The sequence below is a fragment of the Meleagris gallopavo genome, chromosome 13 (genome assembly GCF_905368555.1).
Source record: "Meleagris gallopavo chromosome 13, MGAL_WU_HG_1.1, whole genome shotgun sequence".
Taxonomy (NCBI): domain Eukaryota; kingdom Metazoa; phylum Chordata; class Aves; order Galliformes; family Phasianidae; genus Meleagris; species Meleagris gallopavo.
In genome coordinates this window covers 3737294-3761287 of record NC_139416.1, presented here as the reverse complement: position 1 = coordinate 3761287, position 23994 = coordinate 3737294, and the positions used below count along the sequence as shown (strand labels likewise).

At 40.8% G+C, this 23994-nt stretch overlaps 1 protein-coding gene across 8 annotated transcripts in view; it reads right to left on the bottom strand.

Annotated features, from left to right (window-relative positions):
- LOC146543469 (uncharacterized) overlaps positions 1–23994 on the bottom strand; it is a 208635-nt gene that overhangs the window by 102594 nt on the left and 82047 nt on the right. For all 8 annotated transcript variants that reach the window (XM_085235332.1, XM_085235335.1, XM_085235337.1 and 5 more), the window contains exon 4: positions 11079–11152. The gene's annotated coding sequence lies outside the window, so the exon portion shown is untranslated. The remainder of the gene's footprint in view (positions 1–11078; positions 11153–23994) is intronic.

Sequence of the window (23994 nt, the reverse complement as noted above, 5' to 3'; positions counted from 1 at the left end):
TTCATATTAGAGTGAATGAGCGCTATTTACATACGTCATTAATGGGAAAATCCCCTACAGAGGAGCATACTGCATCCTCATTTGCACTGAACAAAATGCTTTATGATGTAAGACTGTCAGGCACCCCACTCGGTGCAAATGAGTGTTCCATCATGACAAAGGGTCAGGTATGACCTAGTGCAAAATGCATCAGACTGAGTCACGGCCACTATCAGCTCTATAACTCTTTGATTAGTATAATCAAATCACATGTCAGCAACTGAAATGTTGCAAAAGTAACAAAATGTTGTCTTCTGATCACAGAAATTAAACTTATTTATTTCAGATGCTAACAGTTAGTGGGTCCATGTATGACTGGGTGAGTAAATGCAACAGGTTCAGCTGTAATGACAGCAGCACTTCCCTTTCTTCCATCACTGTTAATATGGACCACGTTCCACCATGTGGACAGGACTGATAAAAGAGCTACAAACCCTTGAGAGGCAGAAAGCACATCCAATTGTTTTCTGCAGGTTTGCTGCCATAGGAACTACAGACCTGCTAGTATGACCACGTGTAAAATGATCAAAAAAAGCACTTTCTCAACACACTGCTAATTAATCCCATTGATGACAATGTTCCCTTGGGATTTTGTTTCTTGCTACACAGAAGTATTATGGGGTCCTCCTGTGAAATTCCTCAAATTCTGTGCCCCATATAATAAAGAAAATTAGACTATAAGGTTTAGAGATGCTGTTCATACTAGAACACATGTCAAATAGCCACACCGGATCATCCCCTATAGCACTGAAAACATATAAGTCGTAGTGAAAGACATTTATTCTCATATAAAAACAACCTCAACATTAAGGAAAATAAGCAAAGATAGCCATGTCAGAGCTTTTACCTTCCTTAAGGTACCAGAGAATTACGAAGGAAAAAAAGATCAGTGAAATACTGCTATTCTGTAGAGACATCAATCTGAAATATCTGGGTTTCCTAATTAGCACTTTTCATTTGTTAGTGATTCTACACAGCCTGAAGTCCATTACAAAGCTCCTGTTGATTCCACCAGCACCAGATCAAGAGTGCTGTCTGAAATTTAGCCCTGTGAGGAACTCCAGGCCCGTGTATCACAGATGTCGTAATCCTCAGATGTCAGACCTGCCAGCAGACACAACGGGGTTCTCTGTGCTGTATGACCTTCACTCCTTCTGAACTCTGAGCTAGTGACTTAGGCTTCAAATAATACAAATTTCCAACACTGAAACAACTAGCTCGGATGTCATTAGTTACACAAGTCTGGAATAACCACACATAGACTTCCACATACAAGGCATTAGAGCAAAAAGCTCACCACATGCAAGATGCAGAAAAAGCCCTCAATCAATAAAAGATGAGAAGACCTCACCCATTATTCATTACATGCACAGATGTTAAAAAAGAATGAAAGGTACAGTATAATGGCTTTATGAAAGAAACAACACAGCATTTCTAGAAAAACTCCAGGTCTTGAGGGGAAAAATATTTAAACAGCCTAAGAATTTAAATCAGGATGCAAGAAGTTATTTAGGCCACCAGAAGATAAACTGCATACAAATAAAGCATATGCACTCTCCCCCTGCTATTTCTAAATTAAGTTTACACTTAAATCCCACCAATTCTAGGGAATGCATTTCCATGGCAGGTTTGCATAGAAATAGGTACACTGGACTGATAATACACTATACTCATAAGTTACACAGTGGCTTAGTTGTGAGGCAAAGCAGACTTCATACTGCTCTTGACCATTCTGTCACTATAAGTATTCGTGTATTTAAAATCAAGCACACACTTAAGCATTTTGCTGAACTGGAGCTTTACAGCAACTTAGAATCAAAGTTTGAGCATCGTGAAAGCACATGGCTCCTCTTCCAGAGTTCAGTAGCTTAAAATACTTGCAGTTTAATGCTAAAAAAACTAAATGGAATCCTGCTAGGGAAAAAGATCCCCTCAGTGCGCAGAAAATGTAGTTTGATTGCTGCCTTGTCCTCACATGTCTTCAAGCTCTCTCTATTCCTTTCCCTGCAGAGTCCCATAAAAGGTTTACTGTGGTGGTTACGATGACACAAGCAGGGCAGCAATATATTTTTCTCATAACAAATCCATCCAGAAGAATATCCTCAGCTCATAGATTAAACGGGAGGAGTTGTGACCCTTAATTACTGGCTCCTGATGTTACTGAGCTGGGTATTCCAAAATCACTACTTAAAGCACCTACCAGTACACTATGACATTTCAAAATGCATGCAGAGCAACTTCACAGTTCTGCACCAAGGGTCTGCCTGGGAAGGCTTGTTGGTGAAGGACACACTTGCGAACATCCCAGGGACGACAGCATTCTCAGTGTTCACACACAGTCTGCAGGTTTGCTTCCCACGCTGCTTCAAACAAAATACACTGCATGCAGTGTAGCATGCAGACAAGAGATCCTTATTAAACATCTCTGGAAGTCACAGTCTCATAAATTGTTAGCTGACCTGTTACTGCCTTACATTCATCCTCTCCTGGACTCCCACCAGTCAGCCACCTCCACATACAACTTTCTTCCAGTTGTTGTCGCACTACACTCCGCTGGGCACAGCTGGCCAAAAAGAAGAGAAGACAGTGGAGGAGATGCAGAGAGGCAGAGTGAAAGAAAGGAAAACAAAACGCAACCTTTTCTTATTAGGAAACCATATAATGTTAAAGTAGGCAGCATTTGAATGCATACATTTATAATGATCTGGTCTACATGAGTAGCATCTTTCCTTCAGGATACCCTTAGCCAGTTCTCCTGCATGTAGCTTCGCATTTACATATAGATGGAACCTTTCTAGAAAGCAATTTTACACAATTTGTCTTAATGTTTTTCTCATTAACACTGCACATAGATTAAGCTTCCTAAGAAGGAAAAGAGATACCTGGGTATCATAGGCACAATTTCTAGAGATTCTATTTGCTTTTAAAGAAAAATATGTAATAAAAGATGAATAAAAAGAGGACCAGTCACAAGTGGATTTTCAAGATAAAAAAATTGTATAGAAATTGCTGTGGTGCTCTTAAAACAACCACGTCCTTAATTACCTCCTCTGGTTGGAAGTAACAACAGTACAAAAAAATAGCAAAATTTCTAGTAACACAAACTTCCCTCACAGGGCTCAGTACTTCAGTAGGGATCATTGCTCTGAATCGATCAGAGCACTTAACTGTGTGCTGAAGTTTGGGCTCACAGATAAGCACGCGCAGAGTCAAATAAGGCTCAGTACCGTGCTGAAATGCTCAGCATCCAACAGGATTAAGCCTGCACTGCTGAAATCTAAATTTTCTTCATGTCTTATTTGCAGACAGGGTGTAGGATTCAAATTAGAGGGAGGATTAGGAGGAAAAAAAAAAAAAAAAAAAAAAAAAAAAGAGTCCTCATGATAGCAGGGCCAGGCTAAGCAAACATTTCATGTACACACCAGAGGAAAGATGAAAGGAAAGCAGCTGCCCTTCCACGGTCAGAAATTCTTATCTGCTGACCGAACCTTTGTTGGTTTGAGAAAGCACAAGTGGTCTGCATTGGCGGAAGGTTCAAAGCAATTTTTTAATAGATAATGCAATCAAAAGTCTGTCTATCTGTTGAAATATTTAGAAGAACAAGATATCACTTTGACCTCCTTACACCTGCGACCTTTGTCAAAGACTTTAAGAAGTGCTTTACACTTGTTTATATTCTTTATCTTTAATGGGCTTCTGCATTTTTCAAAGATTAGCATTTTCTGAAGTCCTTTGAGTAAAAAATATATTCTGTCATTTTTAGCAGTACTTCTATATTGTGCTGAAGGAAGGAGTTGCACAGGCAGGTACGCTACCAACGTAAAAACCAGTGACTGCCACAGGTCAGCTGTGGTTGTTGTAGAGGAACGTGCCTTTCTGGTCTGCAAGAACAACAAAAAAACAAACTAATTAAGGGAATAAGAGGATAAGGGAAAATGTTCAACACCATTAGGTGTGAAGTTGAAAATGGAAAATAGTTTCTGTTCTCTGTGTAATAAACTGTCGCAATATTTAGATCTTCAAAAGAATATTACAGAAGCAAACAGGAACTCCAATAAAAAAATTGCCTGTATCAACTGTAACATTTTGGCCAAATTATACAAAACAGAATCTTGCAAGGACACAGGAAAAAAAAAAAAAAAAGAAACGGGGTGAGTATCCACAATGTAGACTTTTACTAGGGAAATTAGCTAGTAGAATAGTCAGCTGTCATCTCTCTAGTCTTATAATTACAATATGGGGAAAGATCTAGGAAAGGTAAATTCAGTTGGCTGGTTCACCCCTTCATTTCCGTGCTCATAAACAGAGACTGTACGGTATAACTTTCCTAAGGAGCATCTCAAGTAGCAAAGAGCAGTGAACATTACTCTTCTAGTCCAGATCTATGACTGCAGATCATTAACTGCTCATGTTACTGACTGTTCTCTCACTTTCACCCTTCCATCCAAACATACTGCAAACACATTCATGATATACTGTACGCTACTTTCTACCTGAAAGGTCACTTTTTGGTTCACTGTTCCAAATTTGTCACCAACCAGGTGTACTTGCTGGCACTGATCCATTCAATACACTCAACATGCCTGACAAAGCTGTCTAAAATATTTGTAGCAACAGTGACTCATCTTTTTATACAGCTCAAAATCTTTCTGAAGACACTGCTGCCATGCTGGTTATCCTTCTGTCTTCTGTACTGCCCTCGCAGGCTCAAATGTATAGCTTCTCAGCTCTTTCCACTCCAGAGGCCAAACTTGCTCTCTTACTAGCAAGTATTGCTCCCCCAGAACCCACTTATGCCAAGAGTGACTTCAGCCCCATGCCAATAGAACTTCCATTTGTATTAAAAGTCTCTACTGTGCAGGAAAAACACGTGAGTGGTAATTACTTACTGTTTATGGATATTTCTTCTCTGATGGGTCCTCAGGCCAGATCCATCCAGATGCTGAGACTGTCAGGAGCTATAGCAGTCTGTGCAGACACTATCTGTCACTATGGACTGGCTTAGCCGAGAACTTCAAAAGCTTTGCAGATGCTAGAGAACAGCTGAGGCTATTTTCAGACTACTGCTGTAGTCACACCAGGGCAGCAAACCAGCCATGGAGCCCTCCAGCACCATCAGTGTTTCTCCCCAAGGACTACAGAGCTGTGTTACCTCTCTGATAGCCCCTGCATTTCCATCAGATGTGAAACTGAGTAGGCCTCCCTGACCCCCTTACATCTGAGGAAGGAAAAGAAGGTAGAGAGAACAAAATCTTCCCCACGAGTATTTTACCGTTTCGTTGATGTTAACAGCCTGATCAGGACTAGGCCAGATCCATTTACTTGTAAACAGAAATATAACGGTCTTGTTTGTGCATCTCTCACTCATGTCCTAGTGCACACCAGGCTGACCCAAGAGCCAGTCCTTTTAAATGAAAACTCCTTTCTGAAAGACAGATTAGGTAGCAACAGAATATACAGATGTGTCTCAATGCTTTGCCAAACCTACTATCCATCTATTTCACTTCAAGGACTTATTTCTGCAAAAGGATTAATGTCAATCCCTTAGCCCCAGATAGAACTTTTAGTCCAGAAGTTTTGTTCAAATCCTAAGAGCTTTCTGCACGGGGAGCACTTTGAATCCACATACTTACCCTTTAGGGAATCAAAGCAGTACTCTATAGCAGCAAATGGACCAGAATAGGGATGTTTCTGGTGGTGATGCTGTGTAGCTGTAACCACAGAACAAAAAGTACAGAAGGAACAGGAAGATGGAGTTTGTAGTCCAGCAGCAATCACAGGGAAAGTCAGAGTGACAGATTTAAGGATTTAATGAGAAAATACTACAAAATATTAACAAAAATGCAACCAAGTAAACAGGTATGTAGAATTTTCTTATTTTTTAGGTTTAATGGAATGCTGAGACTAACATGATTCTTATGTTGTACTAGATAACGTTTTTGAGAAACAGCATTACAAAAGGTTAAATATAGAACAGATGTAAGTTATAAAATACAACCTGATCAAAGCTTGGATTTTGAGACAGATATGTTAGCAAATGATGATAAATCAGTCCCACTAGAATTGTAAAAAGCAGACAAATGTAACTGCAAGAGCAAAAGAGTTGAAAACAGGGGAAGGAAGAAAAAGAGTAGAAACAAATGCTGAAGTTAATTCTAGACAACTTGTATAGAACATCAGCTATATTCCACAAAAGGGAAATAACATCTACTGACATACACTCAATTTGCTTTCAAAATAGGACTCAAACACTTTAAAATCTTAATATTAGCTTAATATATACAAATCCCTACTCATTTCCTACTTAGTAGGTGCTCTTCTCAAGAGTTTTTCAATTTCAACAAGATCTGTACTGTCACGATCAAAACTGCAGAAGGCCTGGAAAATCTGACAAAAGCAGGTACTTGTTAGAAAGCTGAAACCACTTCTAGTTACCTTGCTGACCTTTTTTTTTTTCTTTTAAATGAAGAAAAACTACTTACTACATCTAAGCTAGAACAAAACGTATAGGAATTCAGACATTCGAATGAAAGTTGGGAGCTCCATTTCTTTCCTTTTCATAGGTAAATAAATAAAACACAGTGAGAAGCACACTATTTACCGAGATGGAAGTGAAACAGAAAACATTTGAAAGCCCAGGAAAAAGGAGGTAATTGTTAGGACTGTCAGCAGGGGACCGCTGTGATAATTTGATCTGAACTCCGCTAACAAATCACCGCACCATTCTTTTTACTTTAGTATCTGTTTATGCTTCTACAAATTGAAACCCCACTGGCAATGCAGCGAAGAACAGAGCTCAGCACAATCGCACGGCGGCCTGGCGATTAGTTCAAGGTGGGGAAGGATTAGCTGACCATCCCAAACCTGCAGTCCTCCTCAGTATTTTGTCTTTCCCTGCTGAGGTAAAAGGGTGCAGACATATGTAAGTAATAAACTAACAGGCTTCCATCTACTTGAGGTTGAGTGGAAGGAATGCAGAACAAAACTATAAAAAAATAATGGACAAAGGGGTAGTGAAAACTTGGGGGAACTCAATACTCCATCTGCTCAACCAGGCTGGGATGCAGCACTTGGATGCTCAGACATTTTTAAAGATACTGCAACTGTGACTTTTACTGATCTTGCAGCACACTGCTCTATGCCAACATTTAGGAGATCAAGAGGCTGATATATGAGAGGAAAGGGGATGTTTGACTCACTAAAACATATTCTGCAAGAATTCAAGGCTTTTTAAAGCAATAGGAAAAGCAATACATTACTGAATCTTGAATATATTGTGACATTCGTTTCTAAGAAGCATAACTGATATCCAGACTCATTATATACTCTTATGATATATATGCACAGACATACAGATGAGTTCATATGTTTATGCTTATTTTTGTGAAGATATTTTATATCACATAAACCTGCCGGAAATTTCATTTCTAATGAAAGTTATATTAAAAACATTCTGAAATGAATATAAACTGGAGTGCAGCTATTTTTGGGTCCAATTTGGCACTATATGACAGCAAGCAACAAAAAGACAGAGAAACTGAGCAAAGAATTTTGAAGTTGAATGAAGTAAAATCAGTTGGCTTTTTTCTACTTTATAGCCCATGCTATACATTAAACATCTGCCTCTGCTGAATTCAGTGTGAATTTTTGACAGTCCTTGTATCTCTCATCCTCGTGCCATGGAGGAGTTAGAAAAGCAGCGCAGCATGGTGATGGTTTTCCTCCCACCCAGGCTTCGAGGCACTGTGTACTCTCCAGAGGAGGAACTTAGTATCAGCAGTTCCTGTGCTAATCTCTCCTAAGAGCTTTAAGTCTTCAGCACTTTTGGAAATCAAGTTAATAACTACTAATGACATAGAAGGATGAGAACTGCGTCTTCACGGTACTCCTTATTTAAGCGTTTTTCACATCAAATTCAAATGGAAATTTAGCTTTGTCAGGTGAGAGGGCTGCTGAAAAGGATCCAACATCTTCAAAAAACTGAAAAAAACAATTGAATTAAATTTGGGTGTAAAAGCAATGTGATGTTCTGATTCTCTGGAGGACTCAAAAACATTCTCACAAATAAGAAAGCATGAGGAGCAGCTTACAAAGAGGTAAAATGACCCTTGACAAGGTTGAGAACTACTCATCTCTTAAGTACACATTTAAGGAGAAGCAACCAAGTTAGCTTGGGGTATTTCAGCACTCACTGACTGCACTGTCCAGCACAGGGGTGATCAAAGCACTCAATAAAAAAATAAATACCAAAAAACCTGAGAAATTACTTGGCAGAAATTGACAATTTTCTATCAAGTCATCTGCCCAAATCATTGAGAAACATTAGTGCTCACCTGGATCTATCAAACAAGCAGGTCCGAATACTGAAACTCTTTTACCACCGTTACACACTCAGCAAACGTCAGCACAAACCTGGCTGTAGTACAAGTATAACAGCATCTAGCTGCTAAAGCTCTGTATTCTCATCTTGGCACACCGGAAAAGAAAATCACTGCCAGAAATGTTAATATTCAGAAATCGAAGATATTGATTTTGTTTTCTTCATGAGTGAATTCTGAAGTTTTTATCTAGCAGTAAACTGTCTATCAAGTAAATAAATAACTAAATTAGTTTTTTTTTTTCTTTTTTTTTCTTTTTTTTTTCTGGAGGCATTTCTTTTGGTTTATTCCTAAGGTGACAGAGCAAGCTTTTTTCTGTTTTGCTTCCACCTTTTATTTCATTGTTTTTCACAAAGTTTTTGTCATTAAGAGCTCTGAGATTTCCTTGCAGAACTAAAATATAGCTTATTGATTACTAGGCTTTTCAAGGTAAAAGCGTGCAACTGAAAGAGGCAGGCAGAAAGCAGAGGGTCAGAACAGATGTGGCAATAAGAAAGCAAAGCAGTCCAACTTTGACAACATCCATTGCACTCCCACAGTGACGGACACACTGCCTGCCCTGCCTGCCCTCAGGCATTCATTCTGTACACAGCCAAAAATTAACACCCACAACATGTTGTTTGGTAAATAAATGTACTTTGATTGATGAAGAAAAACTGCAAAAAATCCTACAGAATGTTCTTTCAAAGTCAGAAAACCTTCTCTGCACTTTGAACTGGAGTTAGCTCCTATTTTCACCACCTTGAAGCAGCCAAGTAATTTAATAAATGTGTTTCAATGCAATCTTCAGTGACTTGCTTACATTAAAATCCAGTTACTGCACAACAGAAACGTGGTATTCCAAGGGAACACAGCACAGACTTTAACTGATGTGAAAAGACATAGATTTTGTTTGATATCTTCTTAATCCTGCCAATTTTACTAATACGATTAGTGTCCAAAAGGCAGCTAAATAAACTGTGCTGTTGACACTTAAATCAACAACAGCAACAAGCCAAGCAAAAAAGCAACCTCTCCTGAATCATCCTCTACCTTTATTATGGCCCCAGTCCAGCAGTGGGACTGCTTATGTGCTTAAAGTTAATTGAGTGCTTAAGTGCTTTGCTGGACAGCAGCCTGCAATAAATCTAAGTGGACGAATTATCGTTACACACAAGAACCCAGTAATAAAATGAAAATAATTCAACAACTAAAGCTGTTTGTATGGATACCTGAGATCCACATCATGATGTAAGGCAAGGTTTTACTTTGTATATCCTAATTTTGCTACTGTATTTCTAAACAATGCACACCGTTCACTGTTTTTTGCCTGTTCGCATCTCAACTTCCAGCCACAAACTCACAAGGTGAAGTAAACCTTTCTGCCAGCTCTGTATTCTGATAGGTATCAAAATCTACATGGGTAGACACTGAATACTACTGAGCTAAAGGATTGGTCTTTGGGAAAATGATTTGCAATGGTATGTTTTCACTGGAGAGTGAGTATCATTGGAATGGTAGAAGGAAATTATAAAAGGAAGTGAAATGGGAAATTAAAATATCAAAGTAAGAGGGAAATGGGATTTAATGGAGCATTTTTTACATTTCATCTTTTGGGTATTATCTGAACATATTTGGACTTCCTTTCCCCACTATCAGCCAGGCCTCTTCTTGAGCCTTAATTTTCATTTAGTTTTTATCTCTGTCACACAGTCTGCCTTTATAGAGCCTCCTTGCTCCTGCTCTAAGAACATTCAGACTCATTTCCTTTTCCCTTAGCCATTTATCTTTCCTACACCCATTCAAGTCTATGGATGCGTGCATCTTGAAGGAGGGAATAAAAGCTAAGACTGTATATGTCAGAAATGTGACCAGGAATCAAAAATAGCTTGAGGATTAAAATCCATCAAAACTGCACAGTCCAAAGCAAAATACCCTGCCCAGACAAGCACATGAAAAAAGCAGAGCTCAATTCTGCAAAAGCATTTTTCCCAAACTCTTTGTCCCTCTATAAAAATTCTGCCTCTCTCACAAAAAGCTCCAGCTTCAATAGAAGAACATTTCCCAATAACCTGAGCTAGTGCCATAGCAGAGAGGGTTGCAAGCAGCACAGGGAAGTTTCAGACTTGCCAGTACTGGTCAGTCTGAAAGGTTTGTTAGAGTTCACATCAGACTTGCTTTTCATGAGCCCTTGATTCACGTGAACACAGGAAATGAAATGCCGTGCAAACTCCACAGTGTGACATTGTCCATGCACACACATCAGCCATCTAAATCCGTGGTCTTCTCGTTGGGCTGCTGTGGGTTCAGAGGATTCAGCAGATTTCACTGCCAAGAAGCGGTATTTTTAAAAAGTAACATGGAAGCAAAACTCCATACAGGTTATTTTTCAGGAGAAAGAAATGCTAGTAACAGCAGCACAAAGCATCCTAAAGAAATCAAGCTTTCAGAGAGCCTTCCTATTTCTACTCCTTCCCTTAGGATATGTCTCCCCAATTAAAGGAGGTACAAGACCATTTTCTCTTCTGGAACCAAAAGCTGTGTATCTTGTTAGGCCAGGGATGCAGCTGAGCTAATCCCCTGCAGCACAGGGCAAAACCAAGGCAAGCTCCTCTGTGCTGCACCCCACAGCACGCTACAGTCAAGCCCTACCAAGCAAGTAATGTGCTGGTCTGTCCCTACCTGAGCTGGCTGGAGGACCCCATCTCAGCATCACGTAGGCAGGCGCAGTCATGGCTTAACTGATGTTTCTGCTCCTGTTAAAGAAAGCATATGTAGCGTTTGCCGTTTCTCCAGAGGTTAAAGCTACAAGATTCACACTGTAACTTTTACTTTCAGCAGCGCCTCTGCAGCAAAGCACAGGCAGGGACACAACACAGGCAATGGGAAGCCAAGGCTCCGCTCAGCCCTTCGTCACCCCGGCACACTTCGGATGCCCTCCCTCACCCTGCCACAGGTGGGTGAAGCAGCTGGCACGGCAGGCAGCTCTGCCACCTTCGCCAGCTTTGGGCCATCAAAAAGTCTCCTTGACGTGGGGAATGCTCCCAGCCAGACCTCTGACGAGTCTGCAAAATGAGCGTGGTGGACTGGAAAATCTGGTCATGTATATTGATTTCTGTATCATGTTACAAATGCACTGGCTGTGCATTGTTCTGGGGCACTGGCTTGTCTCCAAGTTAGAACTGTCAAGATTAGCTATGGAGTATTTTCATTCAACTTTCTAAACATGTAACATTGTGAAATTGTGATTTTTTGTGTCCAAGAAATGGATTTTCAAGGAGATCTATGAAAAATGATGGTACCTTCCATGTTTAATGCAACTAAATTTTTCAAGGCCTTGAGAACCATGTGGTTAGAATGAACAAAAACTTCTCTTTTTTCCTTCACAACTCCACACTGCCATCATAAATCAGATCAAGTAGCCTTGTCTTTAAAACCAAAGGAATTAAAGCGTAAAAATTAAACACTGAGTTAAATTCCCTATAACTGTCTGTACTATACATGAGACTCCCTCACAGTACACAGTTACATTTTTTCAAGCTAGAAAAATATACCTATATACATTTAAAGGAATATAAAATAAGAGGGATCAATAACAGAACTGTGAAGTAGAGCACGAGGTCACTGTTTTCATTACTATTTGCATAGGGATCTGGTTTCATACAATAAAGAATATGAACTTGCACAAGCTACTGCACACCAGCAATAGCATCTCTGGAGCACTACAGTTCATTAATTGTTCCATTGGAAAATAAAAAACTCAAGTGCCTGTTGATCCTCCGTGAGACAAGTAAGACACCAGGATTTCTTTATTTTCAGAAAGTAGGATGACATTAAATCAAGGGGTTGATGTCAGATAAGGATGGTAGTAAGAGAGACCAAATCTAAAGGAAGAAATAGAACCCTTTATGAAAACAAATGATGCCATTTAAAAAGGGGAAATAGTTTCACATGGAGAACCTCTTATTAAGTTCCAAGAAAACAAGAGAGGTGGAGCTCAGGGTACAGTAAGGGCTGCTCATCTACCGCCTACGCTGTTGTGAGCAACTTTAAAAAACAGAAGCGGGGACAAAAGTAATCGCAATCAGTGGAGCAGGTAAGATGCTAGAGGGGACGAGGTGTCCACCTGTCTGCGACGGACAGAGCTAAGGACAGACAGCACCTACACAAAAGCGTCAGTAGAGGATGAGTTGGGGAAAACTACCATGGCTGAAAAAAGACCACTGCTACCCAGTCTGTGATTAATTCTCCCTGTACACCCTGCCTTTCCCTGGGACATCGTTTGATTCTACAGCATCTTCAGCAGCAAAGTTCTGCTGATGGATTCTGGCACACGCACAGCCCTTCAGCCCCTCCTGAACAGGTACTTGGGTGAGGTGAAAAGAAACCAAAATGTTGAATTGCATCATTTCAAAATGGCACAATACTCCCAGAAGATTGGATTTGTTACAGCAAACGCTTCAGATTTGCAGGCGCAATTTGTTAGGGTTTGCAGAGATAACCAAGTGCTGTCTGCAGACGGGAAGCACAGATACACCGCGTGTCACACCGGCAGCACAAAGCAAGTTCAGCAAGGAAGAGCGTGATAGAGAGCATGGATCCATAGAAAATGTACTCTGACAAACTCTCAGCGCTTTTAATTGCTCATTTTTTAATTGGTATTATCCTAACAAGAAGAGAAAGGCTTTCCTCAGGAGGCTGCGGAATTATATTTGCCTGAAAGCTTATTCTTTAAATAAAAATGGCTGTTCATAGAGAGTCTATTAGTTTCCTCCTTCATCCCTCTGAAATATGTTCTATCCCTTGGGAAATAAATTTTAATTTACTGTAATTTTTCTTGAGGTTTTTCACTTGTATGTCAATGTACACTTCTCCTTCCTCCCTTTTTCCCTTTGTGTAAACACCAAGCTTTTTAGAAATACAATTAAATGTGAACAAATGAAAAACAAATAAGTCAAAATCTTAAAAGTAGCTGAAATTTTTGAGGAGCATTCTTTCCAACACTCTTAATTTTAACTCAGCGTTTGTGTCTCCATTTTCTAAACAGCAACAAGGAAAAGAAAGCCTCCTAATAAGTAACATAAATTATACGAGCCCTGTTAACACTGCTAACTGCCCCCAGAAGGTGTAATGTGAGAACAGAGTCCATGTTTCTTACACGGCCATACTTATGCATTCATTCAGCGTGACAAAAATCAGGGATTTCAGATGGCAGGGAGTTCTACCAGCCTCAGACCCAGCACAGCTCTTGGTACACGCCTTGCACTTCTCTCCTTGGTCTGTAGGAATGAATGACTGAATGAATGAAGGGATGAATGAAGATGGCTTTGGTATTTAGAAGTGCTGAGCATGCACAAAGTGGTAATGCAAAGAAGGCAGGCGGCAAACCATGAATATGTGAACGTACATTTTCTTTCTTGTGATCAATATGGCAGCCAACCAACACACAGGCTACGAGCTGCCAGAAGGCTTTTAAAACGTGAGCAACAGTCATCCAGACAAGAAGTGAAGATGATATGGCCCAGGATAAGCCATACATAATCAGGAGTCACTAACTGAATGGCAACCATGGTTCAGTACTCAAAGGGACTGGACACCATTCTAAAAGGCAAACCTAGCCAACAGTGACAATTTGAGAGAAAATGCAAAGGTGAGCTGGGTGTAAATTCATAGAATCATAGAATGGCTTGGGTTGAACAGAACCACAATGATCATTGAGTTTCAACCCCCCTGCTATGTGCAGGGTCACCAACCAGCAGACCAGGCTGCCCAGAGCCACATCCAGCCTGGCCTTGAATGCCTCCAGGGATGGAGCATCCACAACCTCCTTGGGCAACCTGTTCTGGTGCTTCCCTTTGCGTGAAGAACTTCTTCCTAATATCTAACCTAAATTGCACAACTCTGCATAAAGTTGCTTTCTTAGGACAGCCTTGTCTGAGCTCTGTGCAAATCAGTGTCCCAAGACAGAGCCAAGCACAGCAGGAGCCCCACGCCTGGCCCAGGCCAGGACAATATAGAGCTTTTAGGCACCTGCACGCTGTTGCTGTTCTCATTCAATACTTTTGAATGCTTTCCTACCCTGCAACTACATGAGTTCTCCCTCCACAAACCATAGCTAGGTAAGGAATCTGTGTGACCAGGCCTGCAATATGATGCACTAATTCATTCCATGTTTTGACATGGGGTTTCTCCAACACTCTTACTGTGATCATATTCAACCTTCAAATTCTCCTCTCACTTTAGATAATGTTTTTTCTACTTCTCATCAATATTCCTACAGACCATCCATAACACACTCACTCCTGAAAGTAGGACAGAACAGTCCTCTGGTGAAGCAGCACCATTAGGAACTCAACAATGTTCCTACTACAGTCTGGAAAACAACGTAATATATTCACCCCATCAGCATCTTTAGCATAATGGTGATCTGTACTTTTCAAATATTAGGCAAATACAAATATATATTTGATAAAATGAAAGTTGATCTCCCTCCTGCAAGTATCACAGACTACAGAAAACCAATTTTCTAGCAAAAGAAGTAATCTCACTAACTAAGCTAAATTCAATTTCCTCCTAACCTATGTCTGTATGAGGTAGAAAACAGTAGTTAAAAACATGTCTAGCAGCTAGCATAAGCTGCATTAGTGTGTCATGTAGTGCCTGCTGTGTTTTATTAGACAAATATAAAATTAACAACAGAGCTATAATGATTTCCTAAACTCGTTCCAACACAAATTTCCAATTTGAAGTCAGATGTATTGCCTAATAAAGTTTTACAACGGCAGTCAAACAGTGGTATTTAGCTCCCCAGAAATACAACTCTTAGTTCACCAGAATTAGTTTTAAGGCCGTTGTTCATCACATAAAACAAAAATAAATATTATTATAGCTTTACCCCAAGTGTTGAGACAATAATATTCATAGAAGATAGTGCTGGGCTACTCTGTCTTCAGACAACACAAATAAAGATACTCGATACATTCACATTTGTAGCAAACATACAGTATAACACTGACGTGATTTGATGTGATGCTTATAAACTGTCAGTTTGAAACTCTTTGGCAAGCAGACACTTGTGTTACATTGGTTACAGAGCATACAGCTTAGGCTAGCAGGCTGTGGGAGTTTTACATTGGTAAACCTTTTGTCTTCTGCATGGAGGAAGCTGAGGCAAATAAACACGTTTTTAGCATACCAATAAATTAAAATCAAAGAGGCCTAATTCTAGGTTAATAAAAACACAGATGAGCTTATCAGTTCCACAATAACAAAAAAGCTTACCTTTGATAACTGTTCTTTGACACGTTCAGGAATCTGATTTTAGTCTTTAATTTTAGCCTTTGTCAGAAACTAGTGACAAAGTCAGACAGTTAGAAATCGCACTAAGAACAACGGAAGTGTGAGTAGAACTTCCACTTCTCCTAACAGAGCCCCTCTGCTAAGTGCACTTCTTGTCAAAGGCGCCGCAGCGCTCCCCCAAACGAAGCACCATGGCTTATCACTGGGGGTCAGCCAGTGGTCCAAGTGCAGTTCCTGCGCGTCCAAGTACTGCCCTGCTCCCTAAAAGTAGTTCATTCTATATAACAGGAAAGACCAGCAAGAGGACCAAGACAGGAATGGAGGTGAGCAGCTGACAGTCACCTCCCTCAGCGTGCAGCAGGACAAGCAGCAGGCAGCGTGCCGTGCCACCAGCACCTTGCCCTCAGCTGGCACTGGGCACAGAGCTGAGTGGGGCAGCTGGCTGTGGGGCCAGGAACCTCAGAGAGCTGACAAAAACCTGCAAGCAGCTCCTTTCTGAGGTGTGGAGCAGGCAGAAATTACAAGATTCATTCTCTCGCGAAAGACAACAGTGACAGCAGCAGCAACTGGATAAGGAGAAGTCCTCAGGGCCCCAGTGGGAGCTACATGCAGCCTACACGCACCTCCAGCTGACTGCTCACTTCCCTTCAGCCACCCCAAAAGGCTGCAGGATGCCCTCATACTTGCAGTCAGCAGCTCCCGCTGGGCCCCTTTTCCAAAGCAGCCCTCAGCAGTGCTTTCCCACAGTCTGCCTGCAAACCTGCTGAGTCAATGCTGCTAGCTTGCAGGAAAATCAGGTGGAGTTAACACTTCTGACATCAGGCTTGTCATAAACAGTGCTCACTCCATTGGCCGTGAGGAGAGGTGTGTGCTACCTGCTGGTTAACACCAGAGCTCAAATAACAAGAGGATGCATAAGCGCTTCCAGGGGGTGCCTGCTCATGGAGGACTCTGAGAAAACCCTTCTGCTCTTCTCAGCAGTAGCAATGACCTGTGAATATCACCAAGCATTCCAGATTAGCAGAATTACGAAGGGCCCCAACAACCAGAGTGATGAAGACATTGGTAGGGAACCACCCGCAGCACCAATGACCACCACTGCTGCATGATGAGGTCAAAGCACGGGCAACTGATATTCAGATACCACCTGCGGCAGAAATAACAATATTTCATTATGCTATTTCACTCAATCAAATCAAGATGGATTTCACTTAAAATCATCCCCGAGTCACCTCCTATGTGTCTGTTCAGAGGCCAAACTCACAACCGCAGCCTGGGATACTCAGAGCAAACGTATAATAAGGCATTTTTCATTCTCCAGATTTGTAAGAAAACCAAAATAGAGGATAACGTTTTCTGAAATCGCATCACATGACCCTAATGACACAGTGCACATGCACACAACAAGGACAGACACAGCCACCAGAGATGCAAGCATTACACAGGGTTTCAGCATTGCATAAAGTGCTCTCTGTGGACATTTGGAGTCCACAGAAATCTCATTACAAACAATTAACAAAGCAAGATCAAACATTTCAATTGACTGCAGAACACTGAGGATGTTTGGCAGCAAAGAATCACACGATTAGATGGAAGCAGCAACATTTCTTTAGCAGTTTCATGCACCTTATTTCATGAACTCCGGCTTGATGCTGCTTTTCTAACTACTGACTCCTATTAAATCAGAATGTGGCATAAGGTTATAGTGCCAGAGTTGGCTTTCCCTTCTCTTCTCCTTCCTCCTGTGCTCCTTCTTCCCAGTTAGAGACTCGTTGGGGTTTCATTATTTAGCTTTCCCCTCAGGCGTGGGGATAACACCATTAGAGCCATTTTACAGGCAGCAGGATTCTATAAATGAGGCTCTTATTTAAATAGCCTCACACAGAGCTGATGTCAAAGTTCTCTGCTATTTACAGGTGACATCACACGAGACACCTTCTGAAGCCTAGCCAAAACAAGGGCCATGCACAAATTAAGTTTTCTTGTCCAACATACATCAGAAAACAGTCCTTTCATCTCACTTCACCAGTGCTGAAGGAAATATCTGATAGAGCTGCACTGCAATATGCAGATGTTTGTGGGGACAACTATTCTCTTATCAGATTTACCTACTGAAAGACTGCAGCAAACAAGGAAAACTAAAAAGAATGGAGAGATGAGATCTGATGGTAGCTCTGGTCTGACACGGCTAAATAATCACTGTTTAATTAATCGAGATCTGACAGTACCACCAATAACAATAAGCCAGGAGGTGAATAAATTAGTTTTAACTCTACATTTCTTAGAATCCATCTGAAACATAACCAAAGATTCAGGAATGAGGTCCCAGATCTTTTGGGTTGAACTATATATAACATCACTGTAAGTACTACATATAATATTTGGGGGGAGGAGAGGGGGAGACAAAATCTCATTTGCAAAGGTCAAGTGATTTCTTCAGAGCTCAGCTTTCCAAGCCTATAACGTGCTCCTATAGGTTGTCCCATTCTTTCAATGGCTTTGCTCACACGAAGAACATGACAGCAGTGAAGGCATTTGCAAGACAGAGCCCAAAGTTCTGAAACACAACGTGTGGTCTACACAGTGCATGTATTCTCTGAAATATCTTCCTACTCCTCTGTCAGATATTAATCCTACATAGCAAATTTTGCCATTTATTAGCATACCTTTGGAGTTTATTTCCTCAATGCTTAATCACACATAGCAGTCATTAGCATATATGAGCACTTCTCTTCCAGAGCAGTTTGTGCAGAATTCTCATTTGGATAATTACTATGTAAGATAACTAAATTCTAATTAAAATTCAATGGCACATGTGATGATAAAAATTTATCAATACTGGGTCTTTTTCAGCAGTTACTTTTATTAAATTACTTCATTGTTTGTTTCTTGAAATTAGGATTTTAAATCAGGCTGTTTTTTACCACTGTAATAATGGTCTCGCTAGGCTTTAGCTGCAATGTTTTACTTCATATTTTAAGGAATAGACGCCTTCCAAGTTTTGTATTTACTCTTTGCGTGTGCGTGTGCGATATGGCTTTAGAAATTGTTATTAATCTCCATCTCCCAACACACATTTGGCGTCCAACCTCAAGGCAAAATATCCATTGACTTCAGCGAAGCCAGGAGCCATGGAGTCCTTGAGTATCTTTTGCCTCAGTAAAACAAAATGTGAATAACACAGAACGAATCTTTTCATCAACTAAAACAATTCTTAGGTGAGAGCTCTACTAATTTCCTGCCTATTAGCCAGCAGTGCAAGGAGCTGCAGGGACACATGATAGCTAGGAGCAGCCTGTGCTAACCGTTCCCATGCAGACCTCAGTCCAGCAGCCCGTGCTGCTTTTCAAGCGAGCTGCAAGGCTGCCATTTTAATACTTACCACCATGGACATTCACACATATTTGCATAAACATCTAGAAGTTCATGCAAACATCTTCCATTTAAAAAAAATAATAAAATTATCTACATTAGGCAAATTGTACTGATTAAAAAGATGGCAAATATTTGGTTTCATCTGGGTGGGGTGAAACATGCACGATGAATTTGTGCCAGATTTTCATCTGGGCTCACGCTTTGCTCACTGCATGTGGGATGCACTGCTAGAAACTGAACATGCACTAAACAAACAAAGCCGAGCAGCAAAAACTCTTCTGTTGCACCAAATGCAGAAGGCTGTTATTCTCAACCATAAAAATGACTAATCATCCTTTAATCAAGTTATGGTTAATAAACTCATCCAATTTTTGCTTAATCATGTTAATATTCAGACATGTTAAACAGTAAATCCCTTCAGGCAGGCAGTCCTGCTTGCCAAGTTCCAGCCTACAACAAGGTGTAAATCCCTGCAAACAGCCTCATGGAACTGCTGACAAACCTTTGGGTACTGCAGTGTAAGCTGGAGCCTCCTTAAAACAAAGCAAAAAGCGGAGTGAAATTTCTCCACTGATTTCTACCCTGCCTAGGGTTTGCACAAGGTAATTCCAGCTCCTGGATTTACCCCCTGCAGAACCACCCTTGCTACACAAGCCAAAGAATACAATTGAAACAGGCAGGAAGAACAAAAATGAACCATAATTAATTATTATTAGAGCATAATATTTATGACAAAATATAGTTGATGCTTCTACTAACAGTTTAGCTACAAGAGATCAGATTCTCAGAGACATTTGCAGTCAGATTTATGCAGCTGTTTGTTTTTAAAGGTGCTTTGTTACTTCTGAAGCAGAATACACAATAAATAATGCATTTCCTCTGAGTTGGTGGGAAAACTCAGGCTATAATTAGCATATGAAATTACATATTCCAATACTTGCTGCTCGCCGATGCCATTTCTGACACGTCATATGGCATAAATAAAAAGCTGGCAATCCGAACACGCCCTAATAACTTTATCCTTACAAACAGCCACTGTTGCCCAAATATAGCTTTTCTTTGAATGACTCCTTATGGGAAGAGCCCCATTTCTGCAGCTCCCACCAGTTTATTCTAAACAGAGCCCTGTTTCGGCTGCACGTTAGGTGAAATGCACACTTCTGCTGGTTCCTAAAGGGAGGCGCAAAGGGATCGTGGAGAGCGTGGCAAGGAAGGCCCCTTTAAAGGCAGAACCCAGGGAGATGCTGAGCAGGGGCTCCAACAGAGGACCTTTGTACTTCGATGCAAATGAATCCCTGAAAAACAGACTGCAGACAATGACCAGGGAGAAGTCACAGAGAGCCAATCCATCTGCAGCTATTTTGTTAACTCAATGTTTCTTACATTCCTTCTGGTACACAAAACACTTGATGTTGACAGCTGTGAATTTTAAACAACTATTCTGTGTATGTTTTTCTAATTTTGTGTATTCAGAGAGTTTCCCGGCAAGGGAGGGGGAAGGAGGGGGCTGAAAGTGGAATACTCCAATTCTATAATGTAGAGATTTCGTGCTTTTCAAAGAGTCGCAGCCGCTCCGGTGGAAAAGCAAAGTGGAACTCAAGAGTCTAATGGTGAGTGTTTCAGGGAGCAAGAGAAGTGGTTGCTTTAGAGATTTTGCACGAAATAAAATGCACAGAAATATGAGCTACGGTTACAGAGCGTCTCTAAACTATTTTCTACACGTGACAAAGATATCAATAAGAAGTATGGAAACTTCGTTTGCCTAAACCACACTCTGATAACTCAAGTCCACTTGCACTTCGTAGTGTTCATTTTAAAGAAGAACTGCAGCATTTTCAAGAAAAAGTTTACTTTCAGCCAATTAATCAAATAAAATATTTGGATATCAGCAATTTGTCCATGTAATGAATGAAGGCTTTTTTTTTTTCACTAGGTCAAAACCTAACTTAAAGCAGATGCTGGTCTAGAGCAACGTTTCTGTGGATACTGGGGCAAAAAAAAACACCTTCCTGTAAAACAGAAAAAACAAATGAGTTTCCCTTTTGCACTAAAAGAACAAAAAGACTCAAAAATAGTAGCCTATGAGTGCAGGAAGATGGGCTTCTTGGTATCCATCTCAAGGAATACCAAGAAAGGAAGCCAAGAACCCAAAGGCCTAGCAGAAAGGCAGGTGAGGAGACACCCTCCATGCTTCCATGCTTCTGCTCAACCTTCTGCTGAACATTTTCCCTCCCTAAAACCTGCAGGAACCGAGCAGAGCGATGGCAATGTGGTTTTGCTCAAGGGAGGAGAGGAGGTGGGTTTTGTCTAGTCTGGAAACATATTTTCACTTCTTCCCAGTCATTTATTGTTCTTCTTTTGGCATCAGAAGAACATACTTTGGACATGAATTTCTCTGTGGGTGTTACACTGGAAATTAATCTCTCTCCAAGGCACAGATGATCTGGGACAGCACTGAAATACACGCAAGAGGATGGAGCGGGAGGGAGCCGGCAGAAAGGCAGCCGCTCCGTGGGGCGGTCAGGGCTAAGCATGGGATGGGCTGCTGGGGCTGCACTGTGCAGGTCTTGTGGGGCACCCAACCTGCCCTGACATGGGGCCCTGTCCTGTGCTTGGAGCAGGCAGGCAGCGCGAAGGAAGGGGACGTGTCACCAGAGCCTGTTGACGGGCCCATCACTGACAACGGTGACATTTTCCAGCAGAACTTCCATAGTAGCACTGCCTACTCCACTCTTCCCTCCTCCAAGGGTGACTTCAGTCCCATTATTTCTTTTTATGATGAACGATATCCAGTTTACACTGCAGTACAATCAGCTAAGTATTTCAACCAGGCTGAACGCCCCTCTGTGCTATTAAAACAAAAAAGTTGTAATACTACAATTCAAAAGTTTAAGAGAACCACAAAAAGTTTCTTCTTTTTTTTCCTGAATTAGAAATAAAATACCTCAAACAATTGCTTTTTATGTAACTTCTAGTGAGTCACTCAGAGGCGTCAGACACCATACGTACAGAGTCCTCCGGCTCAAAATCATGCTTTACACAAACAAAGGCCTCTCACTACGGATTTACACAATAGGTTTACACTGAGCCACTACGATCTATCATGGAGCTGAGTGCTTAATGACTCTTTAATTTAAGGATTATTGACACAAAAGATGTAACAGCTGCTTAAGGGTTACTACACAGCAGCAGCTTTCCAGAAAGATACAACACCATCATTTTTATATTTTCTAAACTATTTGAAGACGCTTACATTCATGGCAGATATCTGAAAGATGGGGAAAAAAAAAAATCACGAAGAAATAAATGAGAATATACTTGACCCCAGTGAACTGGGAAAAATATAAATTAAAACACTCTCGGTTGAGAACAGACTTCTTTTTATTTACTTCTGACTTGCCAAAAGCTTTAAAAAAAACTAAACATTTAAAAAAAAAAAAGCATAAAAAAACCAACAACTGAAAAGAGGCCTTCCAGAAGAAGAGCCCATACTTTATGTTGAAGACCAGGAATTTATGCATGTTTTTAAACAACAGCTAAGTGCCCTGCAAGAGTCACACACCAGGGTAGCAGTCAGAGAACTTTAAGAATGAGCAGCAAGGGGCATTGCAGAAACAACTGAAACTTGACATTGAAGAGTTCTGGGGCTTTTTTTTCCCACATTTGCGTGCATGTGTACATATATATATATATATATTTATAAACCCCTGAACAATGAATATTCCTGCTGCCAAGCATTCAGAGACAGGGCCGATTTCCTTTCAAGTAATTGATGTAGGCTTTCTTCAGTATCCAGTCCAGACAAGTTCTCAAACGTGAAGCAGGAAATCACACCGTCAAAGGAAAGCTGAGCATTCCTGCCACACGGTCCAGGTCAGCCCCTCAAAAACACTAGATTTATACTGCTGCTGCCAAAAAAACTTGCATTTCCATGCCCTCCTGTTGCTAAGATAAAGGATGTTTCCTACTGCCTCAGAATGCCGTCCTCATTTAAAACTCCAGCTATGTTCTGACAAAACATGCTGCTGTCACCCCAAATTGAGCAAATGAGCCTATGTCCTACAGTATAAAGACCAAAAGAGTTATTGAATATCACCCGGGGAGCACGAAATGAAAAGGCTCCCATTTCTTCCTGACCTTTTTGGGCATTTTTTCCTGAAATCAGCCTAGCCCTTCAGCCTTCATTTCTCATTCTGTCTGTGGTAGCACAGGAAGGACAGCTTGGACTTTTCAGTTTCAAACAGATCAAGTTTTGTTAAATAACTTTTTTTTTCTTCTTCTTCAAACCAGAAGCGGAAGGGAACACTGTGAAGAAAATGGAAACTGGCAAAGAGCTTTAACTTCAAATAGCCTTGTAAGTCAGTGTTGATGTGCAAAACTAATTCTGTTTTTTTGGCATTTAAATGTAACCCGACAGTTGCAAAAGGGAGGGGTGAGGGTAGGAGAAGTGCAGTGCAGAGCAGCGGCCAAGCGTGGTGTTATGCCTCCTGTTTATCAAACAAAACACGGGTTGGATTTATTGGCACTGTGTTTTACAGAGGAGGCTATATTCAAATTTGCACGGGGAAGTCTCAAGAAAGGGCCTTCCAACAGAAAACACTGCCGCACCACTGGTGTCTGGGAAAGCAGCACCTCACCCTCACCGAGAGGGGAAGTTTTCATGGGACAGGGATCCTGAGCTTCAGACATAGAGAGATGTAAACAGCCCCATTCATTAAGAAAAAAGTACCACCGAAAATAATGTATCTAAATATTTGTTCAGGGTTAAACGGTGTTGTCTAAACAAGCAGAAAAGCCTTTTCTAATGTAGATTTGCTTTCCCTGTTTGCAGTGGCAGCTGCATGCTTAATTCTTATTTATTTATATGTTTTTCATTTCCTAGAAATCTTTTGCGTCGTTTTACAGATGCGTGAGACAAGCAGTG